Source organism: Trichosurus vulpecula, chromosome 3 (assembly GCF_011100635.1).
Source record: "Trichosurus vulpecula isolate mTriVul1 chromosome 3, mTriVul1.pri, whole genome shotgun sequence".
In the NCBI taxonomy this organism is placed as follows: Eukaryota; Metazoa; Chordata; class Mammalia; order Diprotodontia; family Phalangeridae; genus Trichosurus; species Trichosurus vulpecula.
The window spans coordinates 377,760,221-377,768,432 of record NC_050575.1 but is presented as its reverse complement, the minus strand read 5'-3'; positions in this window follow the sequence as shown (position 1 = coordinate 377,768,432).

Below are 8,212 nucleotides of genomic sequence, written 5' to 3'. Positions count from 1 at the left end.
TGTGTACCTAACCTATTTCACTGATCCACCACACTCTTTCTTAGCCAGTGCTGTATAATACAATTTTAGATTTGGTACAGCTAGGCCACCTTCCCTTGAATTTCTTTTCATTAATTCCCTTTATATTCTTGATCTTTTGTTCTTCCAGAAGAATTTTGTTATTATTTTTCTAGCTCTACAAAATAATTTTTGGTTGTTTCATTGGTATGGCACTGAATAAGTAAATTAATTTAGGCAGAATTGTCCTTTGAATTATATTAACTCAGCCTACCCATGAGCAACTGATATTTTTCCAGTTATTTGGATCAGACTTTATTTCTGTGAAAATGGTTTTGTAATTGTGTTCATATAGTTCCTGGGGTTGTCTTGGCAGATAGACTCCCAAATAATTTATATTGTCTACAATTTCTTTAAATGTAATTTCTCTTTCTATATCTTGCTGCTGGACTTTGTTAGTAATATATAGAAATGCTGATGATTATGTGAATTTATTTTATATCCTGCAACTTTTTTGCATCTATATTCATTAGGGAAATTACTAATTGTTTCTTTCTCTCCATCCTGTTTTCCTCCCTGTTTATACTTTTCTCTCTCCTTTCACCCTTTCCCTCCTCAACAGGGTTTCACTTCTGACCACAGCCTCCTTTAATCTCCCCTCCCTTCTATCAGCACCCTTCCCATTTCTTTGCTCTTTCCCCTACTACTTCTTCCCTCCCTTCTTCCCTGACTTCCATCCACCCCCTCACTTTTCTCCCCCCTTTCCCTTCCTTTTTCAATATAGAGTGTGAAAGGCTTCTATAACCAACTGAGTGTGTATGATAATCCTTCTTTGAGCCAAATCCAATGAGAGTAAGGTACAAACAATGTTCAACCCCTCCCTTCTTTTTCTCTACTGTAATAGCTCTTTGCACTTCTTCCTGTGATATAATTTATTGTATTCTACCTCCCCCTTTCCTCTTCTCCCAATACAATTCTTGTTTCTTCACCCTTTGATGAATTATTTTTATCATCACATCAAATTCAACTTATTCCCACACACTCTGTCTATGTACAACCCTTCTAAATGCCATAATAAAGATACAATTCTCCTGAATTATAAGTATCATCTTCCCATGTAGAAATGTAAACAGTTTAATCTTATTGAATAACATCTTTTTCTTTCCTGTTTACCTTTTTATGCATCTCTTGAGTCTTAAATTTGAAGATCAAATTTTCTGTTCAGTTCTAGCTTTTTTATCAGGAATGATTGAAAGTCCCCTACATCATTGAATGTCCATCTTCCCCCCCCCCCCAAAGATTATACTCAGTTTTTCTGGATAGTTGATTCTTGGCTGTAATCCAAGCTCCTTTGCTTTCTGGAATATCGTATTCGAGACCCTGTGATCCTTTAATGTAGAAGCTGCTAATTCCTGCATGATGCTTACTGTGGTTCCATGATATTTAAACTGTATCTTTCTGGATGCTTGCAGTATTTTCTCTTTGATATGATAATTCTGGTATTTTGGCTACTATATTCCTTGGAGTTTTCCTTTTGGGGTCTCTTTCAGGAGGTGATCAGTGGATCCTTTCAATATTTTCAATATTTTACCCTCTGGCTCTAGGATATCAGGGCAGTCTTCCTTAATAATTTCTTGGAAGATGTTGTCCAGGTTCTTTTTTAGATCATGGCTTTCGGGTAGACAAATAAGTCTTAAATTATCTCTCCCGCATCTATTTTCCAGATTGGTTGTTTTTCAATGGGGTATTTTACACTTTCTTATATTTTTTCATTCTCTTAATTTTGTTTGACTGATTCTTGATATCTCAGAGAGTCATTAGCTTCCACGTGCCTAATTCTACTTTTTCACAAATTTTTTTTTTCAGATTGCTTTTGTACTTCCTTTTCCCTTTGACTGGTCCTACTTTTTAAGGAGTTCTTTTCTTCAGTGAGTTTTTGTGCCTCCTTTTCCAATTGGCCAATCGTACTTTTAAGTTGTTTTCTTCCACGGATTTTTTTCCATTTCACCAATTTTATTTTTTAAGGAATTGTTCTCTACATTCAATTTTTGTCCTTCCTTTTCCAAACTGTTACTCTATCTTGAATACCTCTTATTTCCTTTACCAATTTTTCTCCTACCTCTCTTAATTGACTTTTAAAATCCTTCTTGAGCTCTTCCAAGAAGGCTTTTTTGGGCTTCAGACCAGTTCATAGTCCCCACTGAGGGTTCAGATTTGGTTATATTGACAATGTTGTCCTTTTTTGAGTGTGTGTTTTGAGCTTCCCTGTCACCATAATAATTCTCTATGGTGAATGTTCTTTTTTACTTTTTGTTAATTTTTTGCCTATTTCATGTCTTTTAAAGTTGAGCTCTTTTGCTGAAGCACAGGGGGGGCACTCTTGAAAGCTTCTTCCACTGGAATTCAGGGGCTTGGTCACTATTTTTGTGCCTTAGGGCCTCCAGCTGTGGGAGAACACAGGTGTCTGGCAACTTACCTGGTACAGAGCTGAGATCCTAGTGGTAGTGTCTGACGTGTGCTGAGGCCAGGAGGGGTTTTTCTCCATTTTCCCAGGGCTGTGCTGGAGGACGCCAGCCTGCCTGGGCCTGCACTGAAGCATGGGGAAGTCTTCTGCTGGAGGACACATGCCCACCCAGGGCTATGCCAGCACATGTGGTGGTTCTCTGAGCTGGAGTCTGCCTGTTCCCCTTGCTGTGCCAAGGCACATGGTGGGGGGGGGGGGCGGTGAGGGGGAAAAGGTTTCCTGATGTTGGAATTTGCCTGCTCCATCACTTTGGAGCTCATGATCTTCCACTGCTTTGTTGAGGTGGAGCCAGCCTCTGCCTTGCTGGGATGCTTCCTGTCCTGGACTGCTTACCCCTTTTAAAAGTGATACATACCTTATTTGCTGATCCTCTAAATCTCCTGGATCAAAAGACTGGTCCACCCCATCTTTCTGCTGGCTCCACTATTTCAGGATAGGTTCTGCAGTGCTGTTTTATAGGTGTTCAGGTATGAGAATGGGAGAAGGACAGTGACCTACTGCTTACTCCACCATTTGGCTCCCAGAAGTCCCATGACACACTCTTAAATTTAAACTATACCAATTACATTGTTTGCAACACTTATTTTAGTCTAGACAATCAACAAAATGATAAATCAAGCCCTGAACTGTAGGATTTTCTGATATCAGAGGTGCAAATTTGATAACTGGTCTACAAGACCTAGTTTGAGCTGCCCCCACCACTTCAACTGATGTGTCAAGGATCAAAATTTGAATTACCCAACTTAACAACCCTCCCTCCCAGTTTCTGGAGACTTCTATGACCCCCTCAAAGCTCTTTAGTCCCTTGGTTTTTCTTGCTGACCCCATTTGTGGTTTCGTTAGCAAAGATACTGGAGTGATTTGCCATTTCCTTCTCTAACCCATTTTACAAAGAGGAAACTGAAGCCAACAGGGTTGAGTGGCTTGCCCAGAATCACACAACCAGTGAGCAAGATTTGAACATAGAATGCTAAGCTCTGGGAATAAAAATACTAGCAGAAAGACAGTTCATGCCCTCTGGGAGCTTACATTCTGATGGAGGGAAACAACACCTAAAGGATGATGAGAAGAGGAGAGGGGAAAAGAAGGTACCATTCAGAAAGTACCAGAATAGTAAGATGTACAGTTTAGAGAGCAATAAAGACATGGTTGACTAGGGCCTGCTCCTTAAAATGGAGGCTTTAAGGACTTCCATCAGGCAGAATCCAGCACTTCATCAGGCCACCCATTCCATTTTTGAACAGTTCTAATCCTTAGCACATCTTTCCAGGCATCAAGTTTAATTTTACCCCTTTACAATGTCCCCCTAATCTTGCTGGTCCTGCTCTTTGGGAACCAAACAGACCAAGTCTAATCCCTCCTTTACATTATGATCTCTCAGATGTTAAGACCAAGGGTACTTCTACCTTCATTAAAATGATGTTAACCTATTCTTGTCTTTGTTTTTTGGGGGGCAGGGCAATTGGGGTTAAGCCCAAGGTCACACAGCTAGCACATGTGTCAAGTGTCTGAGGCCGGATTTGAACTCAGGTCCTCCAGACTCCAGGGCTGGTGCTCTACTCACTGCATCACCTAGCTGCCCCATATGATCCTATTCTTAAAGGTAGGAGGCAAGATCTCCGTGGTGATCATTCCACACTAGTCCCTACATGACCATCAGATATGTTGTAGAGGGTGGTTCTTGTTCACGTAAAAGTGGGTCTAGATGGCTTTTCAGGTTTCTTTTCATCCTGAGACTCTGTTGTTTGGCCAGTCTCCACCCAATCTCCTATTGAGGACTTGGAGCTGCCAAATGAGGCCCTAAGTAAATAGACAAAACAGTGCCAAGAACCTTCCTTAGGGAAATGGGAATCTGTTTCAGTAGATTGGTTAGGGGCTGAATGCCCTTAAATGTACCCGGTCACAGCCAATTCCCTTCAAGGTAGAATTGTAGAATTATAAGTGGATAGAAAGGGGGAAAAAGAGGCCCTCCTAGCCTCAGCCTCCCCATCCATAAAATCAAGGGTTTGGAAAGAAGGAAACAGCCATTTTAAGTAACTACTATGTGCCAGGCACTCACTTAGCACTTTACAAATGTCTCATTTGATCCTCACAGCAACCCTGGCTGAGACCTGGCTGAAACCTGATGAATTTGGATAAGGACACCCTCTACCCCATGCTTTATGGGTCACATGAGGGAAAGAATGCTCTAAACCACTAATAATAAGAGAAATGCAAACCAAAACAACCCTGAGGTTTCACTTCGCAACAGAAAACTCAAAGAAATGACAAAACATGAAAACAGTCAATGTTGAAGTAGTTATGTAAAGACAGACACCTTAATGCATTGTTGATGGAGCTGTGAATTAGGCAACAATTTTAGGAAATGATTTAGAATTAATAGTTATATTAGCTAATAACAACTAACATTTGTTAATGATTTAAGGTTGACAGAATGTTTTACAAATTTTATCTCATTTAATCCTCCCAAGAGCTCTGGGAGGTAGGTGTTGTTATTATACCCGTTTACAAATGAGGAAATCGAGGCAAGCAGAAGTTAAGCCACTTGTGCCTGGTCACACAGCTAATAAATGTCTCAAGGCTGGATTTGAATTCAGTGCTTTCTGACTCCAGGTCCGTCATTTCATCCATTGCACTGCCTAGCAGATTAATTATACAAGGAAAGTGACTTCCCCATCCATGCCTTTTGAACCAAAGGTCAAAGCTGTACTAGGAGGCTTAAGGTTAGCAGGGATTCAGGAAGTAGCTTGAGGACTGTGGTTGGACTGTGGAATGGTTAGAGACCTGTGTGGGTATAGACTGAGCTGTTTGTCCATAGTTAGAGTGACCGATAATGGGTGAGGAGAGAAAGAACAGCACTGTGACGAGATGGTGCATTCAGTGTGAGAAGATGTAATAAATAATGATGATAGCTGGCATTTTATATGGTGCTTTAAGGCATGCAAGGCACTTTGCAAATATGATCTCATTTGAGCCTCACAACAATGCTGGGAAGTGTAAGGTATTATTATAAACCCCATTTACAGATGTGGAAACTGGGGCAGACAGAGATTACATGCTTTCTCAGGGTCACACAGCTACTGGCTTAGGACTAGATGTGAGTTCAGGTCTTCCTGACTGCAAGCCCAGCACTTTATCCACTGCTCTCCCAGCTCCCCTTTAGTGAATGTATGAGAGATGGTGTAGAAGAAACATTTCTGCTTCTGGTTGCCTGCAGCAGCATGGAGAGCTGAGATTGATTCAGCCTCATCACCAAAGCACTCCAGGATCCAGCTGCCCTACAGTATGTTCTAGCCCAGCTGCCTGCTAGAATTTCCTGTTATATGACTCACAGACTCCTGCCTGGGAGATTTTGACAGGTGTTTCTCCATGCTGGGAGGGCATCCCCTCCTCACCCTTCTTGACAGAGACTTTAACATTTTTTGAAAGCATAGGTCAGATTTTACCTTGTACATGAAACCATCCCAGCTGCCCCTGCTTGTTGATGCTCTGTCTCTCTCCCTTTGTCTCTTTGTCTGTCTCCATCGCTATCTCTTTGCCTATCTCTGTCTCTGTCTGTCTGCTGTACCAGAAAGGCAATAATAACAATGTAGATGATAATTGTCAAATGCCTATGTAATTTCATATCACAAAGCATGTGAGACTCTCCACATAGAAGGTAGAAGAAATATAACATTTATTCAGACACCAGAGAACCATATCCCGTAACTAAATGTTCAGCTCCCACAGCCATTAGCCCACTTTATCATAACAGCAAGGAACTTAAAACATGATATCACAACATGGATCTTCACCATGCCAAAACTTCTCTGACCCCCTGCTAGGGTCTTCCCCAAAACAAACTCACAGTACAGCTAAGTCAGCCTGTTCAGTTCTAACAATCATGATGGCAGCCATTAGCAGCCATAACTGCTTGCTCGCTCGCTCTCTCTCTCTCTCTCTCTCCCTCAGCATTTCATGTGACATAACTTCCTTTTCCTGTCAGGAAGATTCTCCCACCACTTAGGCTTCCTGTGACATAAGCAGTTCACATGGCCTATTAATGGGTGGGAAAGAAATTCAAATCTAAATTGCTACTACTTTCAGCCCCAACATCTTATCCATTATATGGGGCAATGGGAATTCTGGGATAATAGGTGTCAACAGAACTTTACACAACAATATAACAGAGATAGCACAAGATAATCATATAAAACAAAGTCCTCATTCTGCCCTCGAACAAATGGGGCTCAAAATCTTGGAGTAGGGGGTGAAGATCTCATCCTCCAATCCTTCTTCTTGCTGAAACTGGACATAGACATTAAGAGGCATATTCAAGAGGTCAGTTCTTTGCCAAGCTGGCATCTGGAACTCAGTTGATGCCAGGTCCAGGGATGACACATCACAGTCATGGACAGGTCAAGAGATGACACATCATGATAATATACAGGTCCAGAGGTGACATCCAAACACATCAGAAGGTGACATCTGCTTAAGCAATCAGGCATCTGCAGGTGGATGGTACTAAGCCTGCAGGAAACAAATCTCACAAACAAATTTAGTAGATAAAAGCCAAAAAGAAACAAAGAGACTGTCATAGCCTCATTCATGATAGAATACATAAGTCAAGGGTACAATTTCATAACAATTTTCTGCTGGGTAAACCACTGTTACAGTACTGTCTTTCCCATGTGCTGTAATTTCTACAGCCTTTGCAACATCGTCCAGCTTCTGCTTTACCCATACTTTAGCTCCCAATTTTATACTATCAGTAGAACCAATTCCTTCCTTTCCTCTGATAGTTATTTTGGAAGGATGGTCAGTTCTGTAGTGTGACAATAATTTCTCCTTTATAACTAGAATCTATCACTCCAGCCAATACATGTATTCCCTGAGATGCCAATCATGGTTTAGGTAATATCCATGAAAAATGATTCTTAGGGATTATATATATACATCTCAGTAGAGATTTTTCTTATCTCTTTTCTATCCAAACAAAAACTCTCTGAACAAGGTAAATTACATCCTGCCAAAACAGGTATTCCTGGATATGGTGGTGAGATATCTTCCCTCACAGTCCAATACTCAATATTTTGGATCTTATGTGTTTGCTCTTTTCTAATTTGCAGATTTGGGGTCATCGTTCTGGCTAGAGGTGTACTTCTTCTTAATGGTCTATTATTCAAACTACATAAAGCAGTGAACAAATTATCTTTCCAATGTTGATAAGAATTGTTAGAACTTAACTTTCTTAACTGTTCTTTCAACAATCCATTCATTCTTTCTATCAACCCAGATGCTTGCAGATAACATGGAATATGATATATCCACTCTATATTGTTCAATGCACAATATCTCTTCATCTCATTACGTTTGAAATGTGACCCATTGTCACTTTGAATCTGCATTGGGGTTCCATAATATAGATTTATAATATCTAGAGTTTTACAAGTATTTTTCTGTGTTGCATTCTTATGAAGACAAGCCACTAGTACTCCTGAATAGGTATGAACAAAAGTACATATAAATTTGCATCCTTTATCTTGGGGTAGTGTTCTGTGTTGGTAAGCAAAATGGGCTCTTAGCACTTAGTTCAACCAAGTGCCCTTGAGGAGTTTGGCTTTTGTTTCCTTTGAGTAATTCAGTGTATTTCAGTGAGTCTTACGAGGTGCTAAGCCCCAGGCCCAAACCCTTATTAGGTATAAAACCTAT